Genomic DNA, 27,500 nt, shown 5'->3' with positions numbered 1-27,500 from the left:
GTAAAGGTGGGATTATTTTAGCATTTGTCTCTGTCCCTGTTATGGCTCACGTGCTTGGAAGAAAAGTTGACAAGTTCTCACAGCTCTTTAGACTGTGAGTCACATCAGATGAAGTTGTATTGACTCTGAGTCACATCAGATGAAGTTGTATTGACTCTGAGTCACATCAGATGAAGTTGTATTGACTGAGTCACATCAGATGAAGTTGTATTGACTCTGAGTCACATCAGACATCAGATGAAGTTGTATTGACCGAGAGTCACATCAGATGAAGTTGTATTGACTGAGTCACATCAGATGAAGTTGTATTGACTCTGAGTCACATCAGATGAAGTTGCATTGACTGAGTCACATCAGATGAAGTTGTATTGACTGAGTCACATCAGACATCAGATGAAGTTGTATTGACTGAGTCACATCTGATGAAGTTGTATTGACTGAGTCACATCAGATGAAGTTGTGCTGACTGAGTCACATCAGATGAAGTTGTATTGACTCTGAGTCACATCAGATGAAGTTGTATTGATGATGTTAATGTTGAAGTTGATGATGATTATGTCACACTGGTATAAAGGATTAGGAGACAGGAATACAGCCTCTGGGGTTTTAATACACCCAAAACAAACACGTATACAAAACACTGGGCTGTACTCAAACAAAAGAGTGAGGGTAAACCTCGTAGAACGACACGGGACACATAATACACAATGCACAAAACACGCAGCACAGGCTGAGACAATGCATAGGTACTCACACGACTACCGGACATGGGAACAATAACCCGCAGCACATGCTGAGACAACGCATAGGTACTCACACGACTACCGGACATGGGAACAATGACCCGCAGCACAGGCTGAGACAACGCATAGGTACTCACACGACTACCGGACATGGGAACAATAACCCGCAGCACAGGCTGAGACAACGCATAGGTACTCACACGACTACCGGACATGGGAACAATAACCCGCAGCACAGGCTGAGACAACGCGTAGGTACTCACACGACTACCGGACATGGGAACAATAACCCGCAGCACAGGCTGAGACAACGCGTAGGTACTCACACGACTACCGGACATGGGAACAATAACCCGCAGCACAGGCTGAGACAACGCGTAGGTACTCACACGACTACCGGACATGGGAACAATAACCCGCAGCACAGTCTGAGACAACGCGTAGGTACTCACACGACTACCGGACATGGGAACAATAACCCGCAGCACAGGCTGAGACAACGCGTAGGTACTCACACGACTACCGGACATGGGAACAATAACCCGCAGCACAGGCTGAGACAACGCATAGGTACTCACACGACTACCGGACATGGGAACAATAACCCGCAGCACAGGCTGAGACAACGCATAGGTACTCACACGACTACCGGACATGGGAACAATAACCCGCAGCACAGGCTGAGACAACGCATAGGTACTCACACGACTACCGGACATGGGAACAATAACCCGCAGCACAGGCTGAGACAACGCGTAGGTACTCACACGACTACCGGACATGGGAACAATAACCCGCAGCACAGGCTGAGACAACGCGTAGGTACTCACACGACTACCGGACATGGGAACAATAACCCGCAGCACAGGCTGAGACAACGCGTAGGTACTCACACGACTACCGGACATGGGAACAATAACCCGCAGCACAGGCTGAGACAACGCGTAGGTACTCACACGACTACCGGACATGGGAACAATAACCCGCAGCACAGGCTGAGACAACGCGTAGGTACTCACACGACTACCGGACATGGGAACAATAACCCGCAGCACAGGCTGAGACAACGCATAGGTACTCACACGACTACCGGACATGGGAACAATAACCCGCAGCACAGGCTGAGACAACGCTTAGGTACTCACACGACTACCGGACATGGGAACCATAACCCGCAGCACAGGCTGAGACAACGCATACAGTTGAAGTCGGAAGTTTACATACACCTTAGCCAAATACATTTAAACTCAGTTTTTCACAATTCCTGACATTTAATCCTAGCAAAAAATCCCTGTCTTAGGTCAGTTAGGATCACCACTTTATTTAAAGAATGTGAAATGGCGGAATAATAGTAGAGAGAATGATTTATTTCAGATTTCTTTCATTCATCACATTCCCAGTGGGTCAGAAGTTTACATACTGTCACGTCCTGATCCTAGTAAGATGTAATTTTCTATAGTAGAGTAGGTCAGGGTGTGACAGGGGGTGTTTTGGGTTGTTCTATGTTTTCTATTTCTATGTTTATGTTCTAGTTTTTCTATTTCTATGTTGGGATTGTTTGGGTTGATCTCTAATTGGAGGCAGCTGATCCTCGTTGCCTCTGATTGGAGATCATATTTAAGTAGGGGTTTTTCTTCCTGGGGTTTGTGGGTAGTTGTTTTCTGTTTAGTATATGTCACCTGACGGAACTGTTTTCGGTCGTTTTGTTGTTTTGTTAAAAACCTCTTACATCTAGACGTTCCGCTGGCGGAACACCTGCTCCAATATCCAATGATAGGCGTGGCGCGAATTACAAATTCCTCAAAAATACAAAAACTTCAATTTTTCAAACATATGACTATTTCACAGCATTTTAAAGACAAGACTCTCCTTTATCTAACCACACTGTCCGATTTCAAAAAGGCTTTACAGCGAAAGCAAAACATTAGATTATGTCAGCAGAGTACCAAGCCAGAAATAATCAGACACCCATTTTTCAAGCTACCATATAATGTCACAAAAACCCAGAAGACAGCTAAATGCAGCACTAACCTTTGATGATCTTCATCAGATGACACACCTAGGACATTATGTTATACAATACATGCATGTTTTGTTCAATTAAGTTCATATTTATATCAAAAAACTGCTTTTTACATTAGCATGTGACGTTCAGAACTAGCATACCCCCCGCAAACTTCCGGAGGAATTTGCTAACAATTTACTAAATTACTCACGATAAACGTTCACAAAAAGCATAACAATTATTTTAAGAATTATAGATACAGAACTCCTCTATGCACTCGATATGTCTGATTTTAAAATAGCTTTTTGGTGAAAGCACATTTTGCAATATTCTAAGTACATAGCCCGGCATCACAGGGCTAGCTATTTAGACACCCGGCAAGTTTAGCACTCACCAATATCAGATTTACTATTATAAAAGTTTGATTACCTTTTGTTGTCTCTGTCAGAATGCACTCCCAGGACTGCTACTTCAATAACAAATGTTGGTTTGGTCCAAAATAATCCATCGTTATATCCAAATTGCGGCGTTTTGTTCGTGCGTTCCAGACACTATCTGAAAGGGTAAATAAGGGTCGTGCGCATGGCGCAATTCGTGACAAAAAAAAATCTAAATATTCCATTACCATACTTCGAGGCATGTCAACCGCTGTTTAAAATCCATTTTTATGCCATTTTTCTCGTAAAAAAGCGATAATATTCCGACCGGGAATGTCCATTTAGCTAAACAGAGGAAAGAAAACACAGCTTTCGGTCGACGCGGGCACGAGCCTGAGTCTCACAGTACTGTAACCAGCCACTACCCAAACGCGCTACTTTTTTTCAGCCAGAGCCTGCAAAGCCACGATTCAGCTTTTTACCGCCTTCTGAGACCCTATGGCAGCCGTAGGAAGTGTCACGGGACAGCTAAGATCCTCACTCTTCAATAAACAGAGACAAGAAGAACGACACCTTGTCAGACAGGCCACTTCCTGCCTGAAACCTTGTCAGGTTTTTGCCTGCCAAATGAGTTCTGTTATACTCACAGACACCATTCAAACAGTTTTAGAAACTTTAGGGTGTTTTCTATCCATATGTAATAAGTATATGCATATTCTAGTTACTGGGTAGGAGTGGTAACCAGATTAAATCGGGTACGTTTTTTATCCAGCCGTGAAAATACTGCCCCCTAGCCATAACAGGTTAAAGTATATTCATTAAAAGTAAATATGAGCACTATACATGCTGCGCCTTGGTCCCCTTTATACGACCCATGTTACACATACACTCAATTAGTATTTGGTAGCATTGCCTTTAAATTGTTTAACTTGGGTCAAACGTTTCGGGTAGCCTTCCACAAGCTTCCCACAATAAATTGGGTGAATTTTGGCCCATTCCTCCTGACAGAGCTGGTGTAAGTGAGTCAGGTTTCTAGGCCTCCTTGCTCGCACACACTTTTTCAGTTCTGCCCACAAATTTTCTATAGGATTGAGGTCAGGGCTTTGTGATGGCCACTCCAAAACCTCGACTTTGTTGTCCTTATGCCATTTTGCCATGACTTTGGAAGTATGCTTGAGGTCATTGTCCATTTGGAAGACCCATTTGCGACCAAGCTTTAACTTCCTGACTGATGTCTTGAGATGTTGCTTCAATATATCCACTTAACAAAATAGATGGCATGATGAGAAAGGAAAATTAAGTGTACCAGTCCCTTCTGCAGCAAAGCACTCCCACAACATGATGCTGCTTCACGGTTGGGATGGTGTTCTTCGACTTGCAAGCCTCCCCCTTTTTCCTCCAAACATAACAATGGTCATTATGGCCAAACAGTTCTATTTTTGTTTCATCAGACCAGAGGACATTTCTCCAAAAAGTATGATCTTTGTCCCCATGTGCAGTTGCAAACCATAGTCTGGTTTTTTTATGGCGGTTTTGGAGCAGTGGCTTCTTCCTTGCTGAGAGGCCTTTCAGGTTATGTCGATATAGGACTCGTTTTACTGTGGATATAGATACTTTTGTACCGGTTTCCTCCAGCATCTTCACAAGGTCCTTTGCTGTTGTTCTGGGATTGATCTGCACTTTTCGCACCAAAGTACGTTCATCTCTAAGAGATAGAATGTGTCTCCTTCCTGAGCGGTATGACGGCTGTGTGGTCCCATGGTGTTTATACTTGCGGACTATGTTTGTACAGATGAACGTGAAACCTTCAGGCGTTTGGAAATTGCTCCCAAGGATGAACCAGAATTGTGGAGGCCTTGACTGATTTCTTTTGATTTTCCCATGATGTCAAGCAAAGAGGCACTGAGTTTGAAGGTAGGCCTTGAAATACATCCATAGGTACACCTCCAATTGACCCGAATTATGTCAATTAGCCTATCAGAAGATTCTAAAGCCATGACATCATTTTCTGGAATTTTCCAAGCTTTTTAAAGGCACAGTCAACTCAGTGTATGTAAACTTCTGACCCACAGGAATTGTTATACAGTGAATTATAAGTGAAATAATCTGTCTGTGAACAGTTGTTGGAAAAATTACTTGTGTCATGCACAAAGTAGATGTCCTAACCGACTTGACAAAACTATAGTTTGTTAACAAGACATTTGTGGAGTGGTTGAAAAACGAGTTTTAATGACTCCAATTTATGTTTATGTAAACTTCCGACTTCAACTGTATGTACTCACACGACCAACGGACATGGGAACAATAACCCGCAGCCCAATGGGGAAACAAAGGGCACATTTATACAAACACAATCAGTGAGGAATTGGAACCAGGTGTGCGTAATGACACAGTTCAGTGCAGCCTAGAAAGCCGGTGACGTGGACCTCCGGACCTGGTGAACAGAATGAGCAGCACTACCGGGGATGAATCCGTGGCGATGTGGAAGATGATGTTGATGATGATGATGATGCTGACAGACAGAGTAAAGTTTGAAGGGTGTCTGAATTGACAGCCCGTGTGATTTGGCTCCTGTCTTCCCTGTCTCTGGCAGAGTGGAAGCCTACTGTATCAAGCTCAGTAAACACCATTACCCCCCCCCCAACGTCATTTCCATTTTCATTTTCTGCAAAGCATGAAATTAAATCTATTTATAACCTGTCTGATAATTACATGATACTTTATTCCCATGGCGATTAGCTTCCTGGTTTCATGATACAGCATCACTCTTTGAATTATACTGTCTCTCAGACTGGAGCAGCCGGATGGCCACAATAACAGAGCTGTTTAAACACTACAACATGTGTGTGTGTGTGTGTGTGTGTGTGTGTGTGTGTGTGTGTGTGTGTGTGTGTGTGTGTGTGTGTGTGTGTGTGTGTGTGTGTGTGTGTGTGTGTTGTGTGTTTGTGTTTGTGTGTGTGTGTGTGTGTGTGTGTGTGTGTGTGTGTGTGTGCAGCGCTCAACACAAACATGGCCACCTAAAGTCATAATTAAGGGATTGCGTCCGAAATGGCACCCTATTCTCTAGTGCACTGCTAAGGTAACCCTTCAGACAGCCAGATTACACTAGTATCACTGACTGACAGTACCAGAAGCACAGTGATTTAGGAGATTACGTTATTCATTTGAATAATGAACTTCACGTCAATCCTCCAGTATCTGACTAATTATACTGAAGCAGAAAAAAAATAATCGTAATAAAAAATCCCTTTCAAAATAAAAGTATTTTACAAAACCTTGAAGGACTTTATGATTGAATTATAGAACACAAACCGGTGGTGAAAATAAAATTTGAGGTGTAATGTGACTCGGTGAATCAGTAGCAAGAAGAAGAGAAAATGAACCTGATTTAAAAAGCCTTCTTATACCCTTTAGGTACTGTTCTACAGAGACCTAACTGACGGCCAAGAAAGAGATCTGTAACACGTCTCTGAATTATTTACAGCTGATAAATATATATATACTCAATAATAAATACCTGATATATAAATAAAAAAATACAAGCTTGTCTTGATTAAAAGTGTACAGCGTTCCATTCGCCTGATGCTGACAGGTCTTTGGTAACACACATCTGTGTGTGTTCCTCCCAAATACTACCCTATTCCCTATATAGTCCACTACTACTAACCCTAACCCTATGGGCCCTGGTCAAAAAATAGTGCACTAAATAGGGAATAGGGTGCCATTTGTGTGCGGTCCTTCTTCTTCCTCCTGATATTCCATATTTCCTGTTTGTTTAACTCAGTAGAAAAACAGGCTGTGCTCTCGGCTGGAGGGATGTTGTAGCTACAGAGACGAGCCAGAGGAAACACAGATACGTCTGGCCCATGGCATGGGCTCGGGGCATTGTTAGAGGAACCAGACTGGGCCACCCTGGATGATCATTCATGTTTCATTGTGGAGAGAGGGTGTATGTGTGTGTCTGTGTGTGTGCCTGAATCGGTGTGCGTGTCAAATCAAATCAAATGTTATTTGTCACATGCTTCTAAAAAAACAACAGTTGTAGACTAACAGTGTATTAATACGGTTCCTTCGCAACAACAGGTGTAGACTAACAGTGTATTAATACGGTTCCTTCCCAACAACAGGTGTAGACTAACAGTGTATTAATACGGTTCCATCCCAACAACAGGTGTAGACTAACAGTGTATTAATACGGTTCCTTCCCAACAACAGGTGTAAACTAACAGTGTATTAATACGGTTCCTTCCCAACAACAGGTGTAAACTAACAGTGTATTAATACGGTTCCTTCCCAACAACAGGTGTAGACTAACAGTGTATTAATACGGTTCCTTCCCAACAACAGGTGTAAACTAACAGTGTATTAATACGGTTCCTTCCCAACAACAGGTGTAAACTAACAGTGTATTAATACGGTTCCTTCCCAACAACAGGTGTAAACTAACAGTGTATTAATACGGTTCCTTCCCAACAACAGGTGTAGACTAACAGTGTATTAATACGGTTCCTTCCCAACAACAGGTGGAGACTAACAGTGTATTAATACGGTTCCTTCCCAACAACAGGTGTAAACTAACAGTGTATTAATACGGTTCCTTCCCAACAACAGGTGTAAACTAACAGTGTATTAATACGGTTCCTTCCCAACAACAGGTGTAAACTAACAGTGTATTAATACGGTTCCTTCCCAACAACAGGTGTAGACTAACAGTGTATTAATACGGTTCCTTCCCAACAACAGGTGTAGACTAACAGTGTATTAATACGGTTCCTTCCCAACAACAGGTGTAAACTAACAGTGTATTAATACGGTTCCTTCCCAACAACAGGTGTAGACTAACAGTGTATTAATACGGTTCCTTCCCAACAACAGGTGTAAACTAACAGTGTATTAATACGGTTCCTTCCCAACAACAGGTGTAGACTAACAGTGTATTAATACGGTTCCTTCCCAACAACAGGTGTAAACTAACAGTGTATTAATACGGTTCCTTCCCAACAACAGGTGTAGACTAACAGTGTATTAATACGGTTCCTTCCCAACAACAGGTGTAGACTAACAGTGTATTAATACGGTTCCTTCCCAACAACAGGTGTAGACTAACAGTGTATTAATACGGTTCCTTCCCAACAACAGGTGTAGACTAACAGTGTATTAATACGGTTCCTTCTCAACAACAGGTGTAAACTAACAGTGTATTAATACGGTTCCTTCCCAACAACAGGTGTAAACTAACAGTGTATTAATACGGTTCCTTCCCAACAACAGGTGTAGACTAACAGTGTATTAATACGGTTCCTTCCCAACAACAGGTGTAAACTAACAGTGTATTAATACGGTTCCTTCCCAACAACAGGTGTAGACTAACAGTGTATTAATACGGTTCCTTCCCAACAACAGGTGTAAACTAACAGTGTATTAATACGGTTCCTTCCCAACAACAGGTGTAGACTAACAGTGTATTAATACGGTTCCTTCCCAACAACAGGTGTAGACTAACAGTGTATTAATACGGTTCCTTCCCAACAACAGGTGTAGACTAACAGTGTATTAATACGGTTCCTTCCCAACAACAGGTGTAGACTAACAGTGTATTAATACGGTTCCTTCCCAACAACAGGTGTAAACTAACAGTGTATTAATACGGTTCCTTCCCAACAACAGGTGCAGACTAACAGTGTATTAATACGGTTCCTTCCCAACAACAGGTGTAGACTAACAGTGTATTAATACGGTTCCTTCCCAACAACAAGGGTAGACTAACAGTGTATTAATACGGTTCCTTCCCAACAACAGGTGTAAACTAACAGTGTATTAATACGGTTCCTTCCCAACAACAGGTATAGACTAACAGTGTATTAATACGGTTCCTTCCCAACAACAGGTGTAAACTAACAGTGTATTAATACGGTTCCTTCCCAACAACAGGTGTAGACTAACAGTGTATTAATACAGTTCCTTCCCAACAACAGGTGTAAACTAACAGTGTATTAATACGGTTCCTTCCCAACAACAGGTGTAGACTTACAGTGTATTAATACGGTTCCTTCCCAACAACAGGTGTAGACTAACAGTGTATTAATACGGTTCCTTCCCAACAACAGGTTTAGACTAACAGTGTATTAATACGGTTCCTTCCCAACAACAGGTGTAGACTAACAGTGTATTAATACGGTTCCTTCCCAACAACAGGTGTAAACTAACAGTGTATTAATACGGTTCCTTCCCAACAACAGGTGTAGACTAACAGTGTATTAATACGGTTCCTTCCCAACAACAGGTGTAGACTAACAGTGTATTAATACGATTCCTTCCCAACAACAGGTGTAGACTAACAGTGTATTAATACGATTCCTTCCCAACAACAGGTGTAGACTAACAGTGTATTAATACGGTTCCTTCCCAACAACAGGTGTAAACTAACAGTGTATTAATATGGTTCCTTCCCAACAACAGGTGTAAACTAACAGTTTAATGCTTTAATACGGTTCCTTCCCAACAACAGGTGTAGACTAACAGTGTATTAATACGGTTCCTTCCCAACAACAGGTGTAAACTAACAGTGTATTAATATGGTTCCTTCCCAACAACAGGTGTAAACTAACAGTGTATTAATACGATTCCTTCCCAACAACAGGTGTAGACTAACAGTGTATTAATACGGTTCCTTCCCAACAACAGGTGTAAACTAACAGTGTATTAATACGGTTCCTTCCCAACAACAGGTGTAAACTAACAGTGTATTAATACGGTTCCTTCCCAACAACAGGTGTAAACTAACAGTGTATTAATACGGTTCCTTCCCAACAACAGGTGTAGACTAACAGTGTATTAATACGGTTCCTTCCCAACAACAGGTGTAGACTAACAGTGTATTAATACGGTTCCTTCCCAACAACAGGTGTAAACTAACAGTGTATTAATATGGTTCCTTCCCAACAACAGGTGTAAACTAACAGTTTAATGCTTTAATACGGTTCCTTCCCAACAACAGGTGTAGACTAACAGTGTATTAATACGGTTCCTTCCCAACAACAGGTGTAGACTAACAGTGTATTAATACGGTTCCTTCCCAACAACAGGTTTAGACTAACAGTGTATTAATACGGTTCCTTCCCAACAACAGGTGCAGACTAACAGTGTATTAATACGGTTCCTTCCCAACAACAGGTGTAAACTAACAGTGTATTAATATGGTTCCTTCCCAACAACAGGTGTAAACTAACAGTGTATTAATACGGTTCCTTCCCAACAACAGGTGTAGACTAACAGTGTATTAATACGGTTCCTTCCCAACAACAGGTGTAAACTAACAGTGTATTAATACGGTTCCTTCCCAACAACAGGTGTAAACTAACAGTGTATTAATACGGTTCCTTCCCAACAACAGGTGTAGACTAACAGTGTATTAATACGGTTCCTTCCCAACAACAGGTGTAAACTAACAGTGTATTAATATGGTTCCTTCCCAACAACAGGTGTAAACTAACAGTTTAATGCTTTAATACGGTTCCTTCCCAACAACAGGTGTAGACTAACAGTGTATTAATACGGTTCCTTCCCAACAACAGGTGTAAACTAACAGTGTATTAATATGGTTCCTTCCCAACAACAGGTGTAGACTAACAGTGAAATGCTTTAATACGGTTCCTTCCCAACAATACAGAGAAAAATAAAATAGATAAATAATATAAAAGCTATTACAGCTATTAATTAAAGTAGTAATAAATACACAATGAATAATGATAACTTGGCTTTATACACAGGCTACCAGTACTGAGTCAATGTGGAGGGGTACCAGGTAATACCATGGCTATATACAGGGAGTACCAGGTAATAACATGGTTATATACAGGGAGTACCAGGTAATAACATGGCTATATACAGGATGTACCAGGTAATAACATGGCTATATACAGGAAGTACCAGGTAATAACATGGCTATATACAGGAAGTACCAGGTAATAACATGGCTATATTCACAGGCTACCAGAATTGAGTCAATGTGGAGGGGTACCAGGTAATAACATGGCTATATACAGGGAGTACCAGTACTGAGTCAATGTGGAGGGGTACCAGTTAATAACATGGCTATATACAGGGAGTACCAGTACTGAGTCAATGTGGAGGGGTACCAGGTAATAACATGGCTATATACAGGGAGTACCAGGTAATACCATGGCTATATACAGGGAGTACCAGGTAATAACATGGCTATATACAGGGAGTACCAGGTAATAACATGGCTATATACAGGGAGTACCAGGTAATAACATGGCTATATACAGGAAGTACCAGGTAATAACATGGCTATATACAGGGAGTACCAGGTAATAACATGGCTATATACAGGGAGTACCAGGTAATAACATGGCTATATACAGGGAGTACCAGGTAATAACATGGCTATATACAGGGAGTACCAGTAATGAGTCAATGTGGAGGGGTACGAGGTAATAACATGGCTATATACAGGGAGCACCAGGTAATACCATGGCTATATACAGGGAGTACCAGGACTGAGTCAATGTGCAGGGGTACGAGGTAATTGAGGTAGATATGTACATATAGGTAGGGGTAAAGGATAGATAATAGACAGTATACTGTAGGTAGGGGTAAAGGATAGATAATAGACAGTAACAGCAGTATACTGTAGGTAGGAGTAAAGGATAGATAATAGACAGTATACTGTAGGTAGGGGTAAAGGATAGATAATAGACAGTAACAGCAGTATACTGTAGGTAGGAGTAAAGGATAGATAATAAATCAATTTATTTTATTTTATTTATATCAGCTGATATCTCAAAGTGCTGTACAGACATCTTGACCATGTTCTGTTATAATATCCTGGTTCCTCTCTAGTTTTCTTCCTAGGTTTTGGCCTTCCTAGGGAGTTTTTCCTAGGGAGTTTTTCCTAGCCACCGTGCTTCTTTCACATGCATTGCTTGCTGTTTGGGGTTTTAGGCTGGGTTTCTGTACAGCACTTTGAGATATCAGCTGATGTACGAAGGGCTATATAAATAAATTTGATTTGATTTAATAGACAGTAACAGCAGTATACTGTAGGTAGGGGTAAAGGATAGATAATAGACAGTAACAGCAGTATACTGTAGGTAGGGGTAAAGGATAGATAATAGACAGTAACAGCAGTATACTGTAGGTAAGGGTAAAGGATAGATAATAGACAGTAACAGCAGTATACTGTAGGTAGGGGTAAAGGATAGATAATAGACAGTAACAGCAGTATACTGTAGGTAGGGGTAAAGGATAGATAATAGACAGTATACTGTAGGTAGGGGTAAATTATAGATAATAGACAGTAACAGCAATATACTGTAGGTAGGGGTAAATGATAGATAATAGACAGTATACTGTAGGTAGGAGTAAAGGATAGATAATAGACAGTATGCTGTAGGTAGGGGTAAAGGATAGATAATAGACAGTAACAGCAGTATACTGTAGGTAGGGGGATAGATAATAGACAGTAACAGCAGTATACTGTAGGTAGGGGTAAAGGATAGATAATAGACAGTAACAGCAGTATACTGTAGGTAAGGGTAAAGGATAGATAATAGACAGTATACTGTAGGTAGGGGTAAATGATAGATAATAGACAGTAACAGCAATATACTGTAGGTAGGGGTAAATGATAGATAATAGACAGTAACAGCAGTATACTGTAGGTAGGGGTAAAGGATAGATAATAGACAGTAACAGCAGTATACTGTAGGTAGGGGTAATGGATAGATAATAGACAGTAACAGCAGTATACTGTAGGTAGGGGTAAATGATAGATAATAGACAGTATACTGTAGGTAGGGGTAAAGGATAGATAATAGACAGTAACAGCAGTATACTGTAGGTAGGGGTAAAGGATAGATAATAGACAGTAACAGCAGTATACTGTAGGTAGGGGTAAAGGATAAATAATAGACAGTATACTGTAGGTAGGGGTAAATGATAGATAAGACAGTAACAGCAGTATACTGTAGGTAGGGGTAAAGGATAGATAATAGACAGTATACTGTAGGTAGGGGTAAAGTGACTAGACAACAGGATAGATAATAGACAGTAACAACAGTATACTGTAGGTAGGGGTAAAGTATAGATAATAGACAGCAACAGCAGTATACTGTAGGTAGGGGTAAAGGATACATAATAGACAGTAACAGCAGTATACTGTAGGTAGGGGTAAAGGATAGATAATAGACAGTAACAGCAGTATACTGTAGGTAGGGGTAAAGTATAGATAATAGACAGCAACAGCAGTATACTGTAGGTAGGGGTAAAGGATAGATAATAGACAGTATACTGTAGGTAGGGGTAAAGGATAGATAATAGACAGCAACAGCAGTATACTGTAGGTAGGGGTAAAGGATAGATAATAGACAGTATATTGTAGGTAGGGGTAAAGGATAGATAATAGACAGTATACTGTAGGTATGTCACAATCTTCTTCGTCAGACGATAAGGAAAAATCATTGTCGGACCAAAACGCAGCGGGATCATGTGTACTCATCTTCTTTATTTAGGAAAAGAAGGAAAACCAAAATAAACACGTACACAAAACACAATGACGCATACCAGGCTGGTAAGGCAACTAAGCTATACCTAGCACCATCTCCCACAAACTCCAAACACAAACACATACCTAATTATAGGATTCTCAATCAGAGGCAACTAGAAAACACCTGCCTCCAATTGAGAGTCCAACACCCAATACCTAAACATAGAAATACTAAACTAGAAAGAACATAGAAATACAAAAACATAGAACATAACCCAAAACCCGGAAATAATAAATCAAACACCCTTCTAACCAAACCACCACCCCGAACCACATAAAACAAATACCCCCTGCCACGTCTTGACCAAACTACAATACAAATAACCCCTATTACTGGTCAGGACGTGTCAAGGTAGTGGTAAAGCATAGATAATAGACAGTATACTGTAGGTAGGGGTAAAGGATAGATAATAGACCGTAGTAGCATCGGATGTGATGAGTTAACAAAGTTAGTGGAAAAATGGTCAATGCAGATAGTCCGGGTGGCTATTTGGTTTAATATTTAACTAACTATTTATCAGTCTTGTGGCTTTGGGGGTAGAAGTTGTTCACGGTCCTGTTGGTTCTCAGTCTTGGTGCATCAGTAACGCTTGCAGTGAGGTAGTAGAGAGAACACTCTATGACTTGGGTGGCTGGAGTCTTTGACAGTTTTTAGGTCCTTCCTCTGACACCGCCTTGTATAGAGGTCCGGGATGGCAGGAAGCTTGGACCCAGTGATGTACTGGGGCCGGACACACTATCCTCTGTAGCGCCTTGTGGTCGGATGCCGAGCAGTTGCAATACCAAGCGGTGATGCAAACAGTCAACATGCTCTCAATGGTGCAGCTGTAGAACTGGTGTGTGTGTGAATGTGTGTGTGTGTGTGTGTCAATCAAATCAATCAATCAAATGTATTTATAAAGCCCTTTTTACATCAGCCGATGTCACAAAGTGCTATACAGAAACCCAGCCTAAAACCCCAAACAGCAAGCGATGCAGACATAGAAGCATGGTGGCTAGGAGGAACTCCCTAGAAAGGCAGGAACCTAGGAAGAAACCTAGAGAGGAACCAGGCTATGAGGGGTGGCCTGTCCTCTTCTGGCTGTGCCGGGTGGAGATTATAACAGAACATGGCCAAGATGTTCAAACGCTCATAGATGACCAGCAGGGTCAGATAATAATAATCTCAGTGTTTGTAGAGGGTGCAAAAGGTCAGCACCTCAGGAGTAAATGTCAGTTGGCTTTTCATAGCTGATCATTCAGAGTTAAAGACAGCAGTTGCGGTACAGAGAGAGTCGAAAACTGCAGGTCCGGGACAAGGTAGCACGTCTGGTGAACAGGTCAGAGTTCCATAGCCGCAGGCAGAACAGTTGAAACTGGAGCAGCAGCACGACCAGGTGGTCTGGAGACAGCAAGGAGCCATCAGGCCAGGTAGTCCTGAGGCATGGTCCTAGGGCTCAGGTCCTCCGAGAGAAGAGAAAGGGAGAGAGAGAGAGAGAGAGAGAGAGAGAGAGAGAGAGAGAGAGAGAGAGAGAGAGAGAGAGAGAGAGAGAGAGCGAAAGAGAGAGAGATAATTATTGGAAGCATACTTAAATTCACACAGGACACCCGGACAAGACAGGAGAAATACTCCAGATATAACAGACTGACCCTAGCCCCCGCGACACATAAACTATTGCAGCATAATTACTGTATGTGTGTGTGTGGATAGCCCATCAGACTAAATATCCATCTAAACGGGTCCCATCTGAACAGACTCTGAACATGGCAGCCAACGGGATATGATTGGTTTAAAGCTATAATTAATACCTTGTGGATATTATTCCTCTGCCGATCAATTAAATCATGCAAAACACTCCTAATTATAAAGCCCCCCCCCACTGGAGGTTAGGCTGCTCAGTGCTCACTGTCTACTGACTGCTAATGTCAGGGATGGAGATGGCTGGACACAGACTGCACACCAAAATGACACCATATTCCCTATAAATGTGCACTACTTTTGCTACAGGGCTCATGAAAAGTAGCGCACCGCATTAGGAAAATTAGGGTGCCATTTAGGATGGAGATGGAGGCGTGAATGCTAACTGCTATAGGGGGGGGGGGAACTAGGACTTGGTATGCGGCTCTTCTCCAATGTCAGCGGCTCTTAGACGGCTGATCTAAACATTATACCTCCTCAGGGAATAATCAGCTGGCACAACGGCCATTAAAGAAATAGCTGAATGCCAAATATGAAGACATGACATGCATCCTAAATGGTAACCTATTCCCTGTATAGTGCAGAGAGCAGTGGTCAAAACTAGTGAGTGCAGTATAAAGGCATTAGGGCTCTATTTGGGATGTAGATATGTAAATATTCTAAACAAAAGTCATTATTTTGTTGACAAATAAATATATATATATATATAGTTTCTAGTTAACGACAATAGAGACCGTGTCTATTTATTACCAATAGAGATTTTTTTATTTTACCTTTATTTAACATTGGCAAGTCAGTTAAGAACAAATTCTTATTTACAATGACGGCCTAGGAACAGTGTGTTAACTGCTTGTTCAGGGGCAGAACAACAGATTTTTACCTTGTCAGCTCGGGGATTCAATCTAGCAACCTTTTGGTTACTGGCCCAACGCTCTAACCACTAGGCTACCTGCCGCCCCAGATAATGTTTATTTATTAACTATAGAGATAGTGTCTAGTTATTAACAATAGAGATAGTGTCTAGTTAATAGAGATAGTGTCTATTTATTAACAATAGAGATAATGTCTAGTTATTAACAATAGAGATAGTGTCTAGTTAATAGAGATAGTGTCTAGTTAATAACAATAGAGATAGTGTCTAGTTATTAACAATAGAGATAGTGTCTATTTATTAACAATGGAGATAGTGTCTAGTTAATAGAGATAGTGTCTAGTTATTAACAATAGAGATATTGTCTAATTAATAACAATAGAGATAGTGTCTAGTTATTAACAATAGAGATAGTGTCTATTTATTAACAATGGAGATAGTGTCTAGTTAATAGAGATAGTGTCTAGTTATTAACAATAGAGATATTGTCTAATTAATAACAATAGAGATAGTGTCTAGTTATTAACAATAGAGATAGTGTCTATTTATTAACAATGGAGATAGTGTCTAGTTAATAGAGATAGTGTCTATTTATTAACAATAGAGATATTGTCTAGTTAATAGAGATAGTGTCTAGTTATTAACAATAGAGATAGTGTCTAGTTAATAACAATAGAGATAGTGTCTAGTTAATAGAGATAGTGTCTAGTTATTAACAATAGAGATAGTGTCTATTTATTAACAATGGAGATAGTGTCTAGTTAATAGAGATAGTGTCTAGTTATTAACAATAGAGATATTGTCTAGTTAATAACGATAGTGATAGTGTCTAGTTAATAGAGATAGTGTCTAGTTATTAACAATAGAGATATTGTCTAGTTAATAACAATAGAGATAGTGTCTAGTTAATAGAGATAGTGTCTAGTTATTAACAATAGAGATAGTGTCTAGTTAATAACAATAGAGATAGTGTCTAGTTAATAACAATAGAGATAGTGTCTAGTTAATAGAGATAGTGTCTAGTTAATAACAATAGAGATAGTGTCAAGTTAATAGAGATAGTGTCTAGTTATTAACAATAGAGATATTGTCTAATTAATAACAATAGAGATAGTGTCTATTTATTAACAATAGAGATAGTGTCTATTTATTAACAATAGAGATAACTCTTAACTGGCTTGACCAGCGTGGTGCGGCCTGAGAACAAAAGTTGTTTAAAGAAAATGACTGACAGCTGAGATCGATTGTTTCTTATGACAGGAGCTCTGCTTTTCTCTTTTCTCTCGTTTTTTTTCAACCTCTCTGTCTCTGATGCAAGTCTACTGGGAGAGGACAGAGGAGAGGTGAAGATAGAGGGGGAGAAAGGATTGGAAAAGAAGACATAAGGGGAGGAGAATAGCAGAGAGGGAACAGAGGAGAGGAAGAGGATGGAGGTGAAGAAAGGATTGAAAAGAAGACAGGAGAGGAGAGGAGAGACGGCTTGGTTGTTGAAATCTCTCTGCAGTGGGATGTTCCCTCCTTGTTGATTCATCAATATCCATTTTAATGGTGAGATGGTTGAAGTTGATGAATGGTCTGTTGGTCTGTGGTCGGCTGAACTTCTCTCCGTGGAGTTCATCTCTCCTCCAGACAGACAGACAGACGGAGCGGATGTTAGGCCACTGCTCTTACAGGATGTTTATTTTGGAGTGTGTGTACGTGTGTGTCTCTCTCTGTGTGTGTGTGTGTGTGTGTGTGTGTGTGTGTGTGTGTGTGTGTGTGTGTGTGTGTGTGTGTGTGTGTGTGTGTGTGTGTGTGTGTGTGTGTGTGTGTCTTCTCTCAACATCTTGGCCATGATAGAGGTCAGGCCCATCGAGCCTCAGAGTAGAGCGTGAGGGGGGGGTCATAGCTCAGGCCAGGGGTCAGACAGCTGGGGTCAAACCTACAGCCCTAAAGGTCAAGGTTGAACACACACAGTCAATAAGAAAGGAAATATACTGTATCATTCACATGGTCCACTACAGTCTGTTCAAATCATACAGATCAACCCCAGAGAGACCAGCAGACTAAAGGGTAATATGTATTGTGTGGCCTTTAAAACAATTTTAAGGTGAAAATGGACAGCGCTCCTCACCGCAATGTGTGTGTGTGTGGTGTGTGTGTGTGTCTGTGGTGTGTGTGTGTGGTGTGTGTGTTATGGCTCAGGAAGGTAAAGGTTGCAGCACCTTTTCTACCTGCCAGACACCCTCATACAGTCCCTCAACGTTACGAACCTACCACGCTCCCGGTGGCCAACCAAAAGAACACTAAAGGTTTCTGTGAGTCGTGGGGGTGCATTTGACCTTCTAGCGTTGACGTTAAAGGTGTGTGTGTATGTGTTTAGGCCACATTGATGGTTGGCTAGGTGTTGTTCCACTGTTCTTAACCTTTCACTGCAGTGGGCTAAATCAGGGTCACACAGAGTGATTCTGGGTAGTCTGAAACAAATCTACTTTGAAACTAAAGTATCCACCTCACTCACATGGTTATGGGCTTAAAGAAGAAGTCACCTGTATCATGTCAGATATAAATCAAATCAAATCAAATGCTATTGGTCACATACACATATTCAGCAGATGTTATTGCGGGTGTAGTGAAATGCTTGTGTTCCTAGCTCCAACAGTGCAGTAGTATTTAACAATACACACAAATCTAAAAGTAAAATAATGTATTTAAGAAATATAAACATATTAGGATGAGTAATGTCAGTGGCATTGACTAAAATACGGTAGAATATAGTATATACATGAAATGAGTAAAACAGTATGTAAACATTATTAAAGTGACTAGTGATTCCATGTCTATGTACGTACAGAGCCTTGCACAAGTATTCACCCCCCTTGGTATTTTTACTATTTTGTTGCATTACAACCTGTAATTTAAATGGATTTTTATTTGGATTTCATGTAATGGACATACACAAAATAGGCCAAATTGGTGAAGTGAAATGAAAAGCATAACTTGTTTAAAGAAATGTAAAAGAAATATAAAAACGGAAAAGTGGTGTGTGCATATGTATTCACCCCCTTCGCTATGAAACCCCTAAATAAGATCTGGTGCAACCAATTACCTTCAGAAGTCACATAATTAGTTCAATAAAGTCCACCTGTGTGCAATCTAAGTGTCACATGATCTGTCTCATGATCTCAGTATATATACACCTATTCTTAAAATGCCCCAGAGTCTGCAACGCCACTAAGCAAGGGGCACATACCAAGCAAGTGGCCCTATGAAGACTAAAGAGCTCTCCAAACAGATCAGGGAAAACGTTGTAGAGAATTACAGATCAGGGTTGGGTTATGAAAAAATATCAGAAACTTTGAGCATCCCACGGCGCACCATTAAATCCATTATTAAAAAATGGGAAGAATATGGCACCACAACAAAACTGCCAAGAGAGGGCCGCCCACCAAAACTCACGGACAACAAAGAGACCAAAGATAACCCTGAAGGAGCTGCAAAGCTCCACAGCGGATATTGGAGTATCTGTCCATAAGACCACTTTAATTAAGCTGTACACTCCACAGAGCTGGGCTTTACAGAAGAGTGTCCAGAAAAAAATAAGCAAACACGTTTGGTGTTCGCCAAAATGCATGTGAGAGACTCCCCAAACATATGGAAGAAGGTACTCTGGTCAGATGAGACTAAAAGCCATCAAGGAAAATGCTATGTCTGGCGCAAACCCAACACCTCTCATCACCCCGAGAATAGCATCCCTACAGAGAAGCATGGTGGTGGCAGCATCATGCTGTGGGGATGTTTTTCATCGGCAGGGACTGGGAATCTAGTCAGAATTGAAGGAATGACAGATGGCACTAAATTCAGGGAAATTCTTGAGGGAAACCTGTTTCAGTCTTCCAGAGATTTGAGACTGGGACTGAGGTTCACCTTCCAGCAGGACAATGACCCTAAGCATACTGCTAAAGCAACACTTGAGTGGTTTAAGGAGAAACATTTAAATGTCTTGGAATGGCCTAGTCAAAGCCCAGACCTCAATCCAATTGAGAATCTGTGGTATGACTTAAAGATTGCTGTACACAAGAGGAACCCATCCAACTTGAAGGAGCTGGAGCAGTTTTGCCTTGAAGAAGGGCAAAAATCCCAGTGGCTAGATGTGCCAAGCTTATAGAGACATACCCCAAGAGACTTGCAGCTGTAATTGCTGCAAAAGGTGGCTCTACAAAGTATTGACTTTGGGGGGGTGAATAGTTATGCACGCTCAAGTTTTTGTTTCACAATAAAACATATTTTGCATCTTCAAAGTGGTAGGCATGTTGTGTAAATCAAATGAAATAAATTGTGTAAATAAATTCCAGGTTGTAAGGCAACAAAATTGTCACGTTCATTGTCCTCAAACTCCCTGTCATGAATCAGCCAAGGCGCAGCGTGCCGGTAATTCCACATTCTTTATTTGAAGAAAACCGAACAAAACAATAAACAGGTAAACAGAAAGAAACGTGACGCAACCGTGGCGAACACAAAACACTCACAGAAATAATAATTACCCACAAACACAGGTGGGGAAAAGGCTGCCTAAGTATGATTCCCAATCAGAGACAACGATAGACAGCTGCCTCTGATTAGGAACCATACTCGGCCAAAACACAAAGAAATAGAAAACATAGAATGCCCAGCCCATGTCACACCCTGACCTAACCAAACTAGAGGAAAATAAAACGTCTCTCTAAGGTCAGGGCGTGACAAAAATAGGAAAAATGCCAAGGGGGGTTCCGCAAGCAGCTTCTAAGGGCACCAGCTTTTAAGGTGCAGAGTTAAGTAACCAGGTGGTAGCTGGCTAGTGATGGCTATTTAACAGTCTGATGGCCTTGAGATAGAAGCTATTTCAGATTGTCAGTGATGTGTACACCGAGAAACTTGAAGCTTCTCACCTTCTCCACTGCGGTCCTGTCGATGTCTCCTGAAGTTCACAATCAGCTCCTTAGTTTTATTAACCCCTGGTCGGGCTCCGTCCCACATCCAGTGAAAAATCCTGTCGCCATTAGCATAACGAAATTTAATATATATATTTTTTCAAATATAGGACTATGTTATATAATTTTATAGATACACCTCTCCTGAATCGAACCACGTTGTCCGATTTCAAAAAGGCTTTACAGCAAAAGCAAAACATTAGATTATGTTAGAGGAGTATATCGTAAAAGTAGCCACATAGCCATTTTCCGACCAACCACATGCATCACAAATAACCAAAAAACAGCTAAATGCAGCACTAACCTTTGACAATCTTCATCAGATGACACCCCTAGGACATCATGTTACACAATACATGCATTCTTTTGTTCGATAAAGTTCATATTTATATATAAAAACAGCATTTTACATCGGCGCGTAACGTTGACTAACTATTTTCCCTCAAATGCATCCGGTGAAACAGCGCTACAATTTACTAAATTACTATTCGAAAACATTTTTAAAATGTAATATTGTCATTCTAAGATTTATAGATGAATATCTCTTGAAGCACCTGTAATGCCAGATTTAAAAATAACTTTACTGGGTAATCACACTTTGCGATAAAAGGGGATGCGATACTCAGAAAAATAGGCTACCGTTACAGGTCAGCGCCATCTTGGAACAATCGCATATCAAATCTAGTCTTGTATACTATTGTCAATAATCCCTTACCTTTGATTATCTTCATCAGAAAGCACTTCTAGGAATCCCAGGTCCACAACAAATGTATTTTCTATCGAAAAAGTTAATCCTTTATGTTCCAATAGCTTGTTCTTGTTAGCGCGTTCTGAAGGCTGCACCAAAAGTTCCGTCGTGCGCGGGACTCCACTTTCGAAAAAATGCATATTTTTTTTATTTAGGTCATTCAAACATGTCAAACGTTGTATAACATAAATCTTTAGGGCCTTTTTCAACCAGAGCTCCAATAAGATTCGAGGGGGACGATTGCATTGTGTTTCAAAACGTTTCGAAAGGGGAGGGTAGCCAGGGGCGCCGGCGTCATAATGGTGATGGCCCTCTCCGTGTGACCACGTTCCACTGCGTCTCATTCATTCAGTTTTCACAGTAGAAGGCTCAAATCACTTTGTAAAGACTGGGGACATCTAGTGGAAGCAATAGGAAGTGCTCAATGAACCATTGCTCACTGTGTGAATTACAGGCAAACTGATGAAGTTGAGTCCGCAATTCAGAATTCCACTTCCTGTTACGATCGGTCTCGGGGTTTTGACTGCCATATGAGTTCTGTTATACTCACAGACACCATTCAAACAGTTTTAGAAACTTTAGGGTGTTTTCTATCCACAAGTATTAATTATATGCATATCCTAGCTTCTGAGTTTGAGTAGGAGGCCGTTTAAAATGGGCACGAATTTCTTTCAAAAATCGCTGTATCCTAGGCGAACGACAAGAGGTTAATGTTGAAGGAGAGGTTATTTTCCTGGCACCACTCTGTCCAGGGCCCTCACCTCCTCCTTTTAGGCTGTCTTGTCATCGGAGGTGGCCACGCAGTCATGGGTGAACAGGGAGTACAGGAGGGGGCTGAGCATGCACCCTTGTGGGGCCCCAGTGTTGAGGATCTGCGTAGTGGAGGTGTTGTTTCCTACCTTCACCACCTGGGGGTGGCCTGTCAGGAAGTCCAGGACCCAGATGCACAGGGCAGGGTTCAGACCCAGGGCCCCGAGCTTAATGATGAGCTTGGAGGATACTATGGTTTTGAAGGCTGAGCTATAGTCAATGAACAGCATTCTTACATAGGTATTCCTCTTGTCCAGATGGGATCGGGCAGTGTGCAGTGTGCAGTGCGATGACGATTGCATCATCTGTGGATCTATTGGGGGCGGTTAACAAATTGAAGTGGTTCTGGGGTGTCAGTTAAGTTGGAGGTAGTATGATCCTTAACTAGCCTCTCAAAGCACTTCATGATGACAGAAGTGAGTGCTATGGAGCGATAGTCATTTAGTTCAGTTACCTTTGCTTTCTTAGGTACAGGAACAATGGTGGACATCTTGAAGCAAGTGGGGACAGCAGACTGGGATAGGCAGAGATATATGAATATGTCCAGCCAGCTGGTTTTGCGCGTGCTCTGAGGACGTGGCTAGGGGTAACTTTTAACTGTTGCTGTATGTGATAAAGGCCTTTCATACTCATTTTATTAAGTGTATTGAGCGTCGGTGTTAATTGGGGCGAGTGTTTCAAGTGGATTATAAAAGTGCTGGGTCGGCATTAGGAATGTTTTCTCTCCTCCTTCTCATCCAGCCCCATTAGAGATCACATCAGAGTTGTTAGGTGAATGTTTCAGGCATTATCCTGGGTTTAATGGGCCAAGCTCATCTACAGTCTCATTATCTGACTTGGCAACAGATCACATTATCCTGCCGTTCTGATCTTTTAGAAGTGTGTAAAGTACAAAAGAAAAGAGAGGGAGACAGAGAGAGATGAGCGAGAGAGAGATAGAGAGAGAGAGAGAGAGAGAGAGAGAGGGGAGAGAGAGATAGAGAGAGCCGTGGTCGGTGAAAAACTAACGATGTGCCAGATTTAGCTTTGATTAAACATTGAAGGATCGCCTCTCTCTCTCTCTCTCTCTCTCTCTCTCTCTCTCTCACACACACACAAAGAACAGTGTCATCTCGCCTCCCCCTTCCTCCCCCCTCGAGAGACTCCCCCCGTCGATGTCCACCCACCACCCCCCCGATGACCACCGCTAACGGGGATTGGTTGAACCCTATTGGCCGATGGAACCTTTGATCGATGTCAGAGGCCGACGGCCCGTCGCTCGTTTCAAAGTGACCACTCATCAACGCCCACTCCCTCACTCTCCAACCCTGTAGGCTCTGTTCTAATATCCACACTATATATAGTATACCGCTTAGAATGGGGCATATTTTATGTATTTGATTGGCAGGTTATAAACCAAATGTGGAATATCAAGGTCGCTGTTATTAATAAGACCGTGTTGATTCATGTGTTGTCGTTGATCCGTAGGGTCTGCACTGAGGACGTCCCTGGGTACAGCCTGCTCCCATTCCGATAGAAACACATTGAAGAAAGAATATGAATAAAACAATTCGCGTTAGACACACAGCAACAGCTTCATGAGTAATTTAGATGGGTTTTTTTTTCTGTCGTTATTTGTTTGATATGCATAATAATGTCACCCTGATTAGACAACCCTGGAGGGAAAACACTTGACAGAACTCAGAGTTTTAGTTGATAAAAAAAAATAAGATTGAAAAGTAGGTTGAGATTATCATGGCATCGTTTTCACAAAATGGAGAGTGATGAAGAGGAAGGGGAACCTGCGTCGTCATAAAAGCTGAACTCCAGGTGATGAATTGTTTGGAATAAAATTACAACCTCAACCACGTTCCAGAGTGGTCTGTTCTGAAAGATGGGACCCTTCTCTGTTCCAGAGTGGTCTGATCTGAAAGATGGGACCCTTCTCTGTTCCAGAGTGGTCTGATCTGAAAGATGGGACCCTTCTCTGTTCCAGAGTGGTCTGATCTGAAAGATGGGACCCTTCTCTGATCCAGAGTGGTCTGATCTGAAAGATGGGACCCTTCTCTGTTCCAGAGTGGTCTGATCTGAAAGATGGGTCCCTTCTCTGTTCCAGAGTGGTTTGATCTGAAAGATGGGACCCTTCTCTGATCCAGAGTGGTCTGATCTGAAAGATGGGACCCTTCTTTGTTCCAGAGTGGTTTGATCTGAAAGATGGGACCCTTCTCTGTTCCAGAGTGGTTTGATCTGAAAGATGGGTCCCTTCTCTGTTCCAGAGTGGTTTGATCTGAAAGATGGGACCCTTCTCTGTTCCAGAGTGGTTTGATCTGAAAGATGGGACCCTTCTCTGATCCAGAGTGGTCTGGTCTGAAAGATGGGACCCTTCTCTGATCCAGAGTGGTCTGATCTGAAAGATGGGACCCTTCTCTGATCCAGAGTGGTCTGATCTGAAAGATGGGACCCTTCTCTGATCCAGAGTGGTCTGGTCTGAAAGATGGGACCCTTCTCTGTTCCAGAGTGGTCTGGTCTGAAAGATGGGACCCTTCTCTGTTCCAGAGTGGTCTGGTCTGAAAGATGGGACCCTTCTCCTAGTTGTAAATCCTGTTCTATAGGATTTCCAGTTTGCAGCGTGCTTGGATGACTGTTTTAAGGCATATGATGTGTGTGTAATCTTTTGAATTATTTTATGGTGATGCCAAAGAAACATGTCTATCCTTGATTCTTTTCTATTTATATAATCTTCTGGCTTGTAGGTGTTGACAGACTGACTCACCTCTTTATTAAAGTTTAAATTGTGTTGACAGACTGACTCACCTCTTTGTTAAAGTTTAAATTATGTTGACAGACTGACAGGTGTGACTAATTACCTTGTTAATGCAGGAAGCAGTCTCATTGGTTAATTGTATGTTCCCTACTTGTACTTAAAGGTAGACTCAGCGATATGACGTACTGTAGGGGTACAAAGTAAAGAGCATAGTGGGGCAATCTCTGCAACAACTAAGAGTGTTGAAGCGCGAGGCTAAACTCGTCTGTTTTGGTCCCGTACCTACCCCGCTCTAACAGCGTGAAGCAAGTGTGACTGTGTGTGACTGTGTGGGAGCCTGCTGTGCTGCTGGTGGCCACGTCATTTAGCTGACTCTACCTCTACAATACCTGCTGTTCTGCTGTTGGCCACCTCATTTAGCTGACTCTACCTCTACAATATCTGCTGTTCTGCTGGTGGCCACGTCATTTAGCTGACTCTACCTCTACAATACCTGCTGTTCTGCTGGTGGCTACCTCATTTAGTTGACTCTACCTCTACAATATCTGCTGTTCTGCTGGTGGCCACCTCATTTAGCTGACTCTACCTCTACAATACCTGCTGTTCTGCTGGTGGCCACCTCATTTAGCTGACTCTACCTCTACAATACCTGCTGTTTTGCTGGTGGCCACCTCATTTAGCTGACTCTACCTCTACAATATCTGCTGTTCTGCTGGTGGCCACCTCATGTAGCTGACTCTACCTCTACAATACCTGCTGTTCTGCTGGTGGCTACCTCATTTAGTTGACTCTACCTCTACAATATCTGCTGTTCTGCTGGTGGACACCTCATTTAGCTGACTCTACCTCTACAATACCTGCTGTTCTGCTGGTGGCCACCTCATTTAGCTGACTCTACCTCTACAATACCTGCTGTTCTGCTGGTGGCCACCTCATTTAGCTGACTCTACCTCTACAGTATCTGCTGTTCTGCTGGTGGCCACGTCATTTAGCTGACTCTACCTCTACAATATCTGCTGTTCTGCTGGTGGCCACGTCATTTAGCTGACTCTACCTCTACAATATCTGCTGTTCTGCTGGTGGCCACGTCATTTAGCTGACTCTACCTCTACAATATCTGCTGTTCTGCTGGTGGCCACGTCATTTAGCTGACTCTACCTCTACAATACCTGCTGTGCTGCTGGTGGCTACCTCATTTAGCTGACTCTACCTCTACAGCAGGACATCCCTTTAGTTTCCTGTCAAAGTGTTGGTCAGGAATATCAGTCACTTCTCAAATTAAACATCAATCAGTGGGAAACTTATTCAGGAGATTCCAATTAGTTCAACAGTGGTTCAGTCACTTTTTTTTCTCCAATTTTCTCTTCAGATGTTTTACAGAAAGAAAATCCTTAAAGGAGATTTAAAAAAAAAAATCCCTCCTCTCTCCCTCCTCTCCATCCCCTCTTTATCCTGGTCGGATGGTTTGGTGTTTGCGGCAGCAAGCAGGCAGTGAGCTTTATCAAGTGGTATAAATCTTTAATTTTAGAGATCAGCATTAATGGCAGAAACAGCCTAAGATCTGGGCTCCGCTCCCTCCCTTTCATCCCTATCCGCTGGGGGAATTCAGGGAGAGGTCCGCTGCGCTCAATCGCTTGCTCCCATAAGTACACAAAATTAGCTGCTTAGCTGTTGATCTCCATACATGATCCTTCAGAAAGCCTCTCTGTGTGTCCAAGGCTGCTGATACCGCTGATACCTTACTGGCTCTCTGGCTTCACAGGAACAGGAGGTGTAGGAGGGGGGGTCCCCTCCCCCGGGAGGGGGAGATTGAGGGAGAAAGGGGTGAGGAGGGAGGAGTGAGGATCTAATTCAATCTCTTTTAAAGACAATAAGGCTGTGGCTTCCTCCCCCTTACAGCTCGCCCCTGTCACCACCACACCGCCCGCTCGCCCGGCCTCACAGCTTAGAGACAGACGCTAAGCCGCAGCCTGCCTTTGTAGACGCTTAGGAAATAGAAAATTGAA

This window comes from Salmo salar, chromosome ssa07 (genome assembly GCF_905237065.1).
Source record: "Salmo salar chromosome ssa07, Ssal_v3.1, whole genome shotgun sequence".
Classification (NCBI taxonomy): Eukaryota; Metazoa; Chordata; class Actinopteri; order Salmoniformes; family Salmonidae; genus Salmo; species Salmo salar.
Note: the sequence above shows the minus strand (reverse complement) of the source record.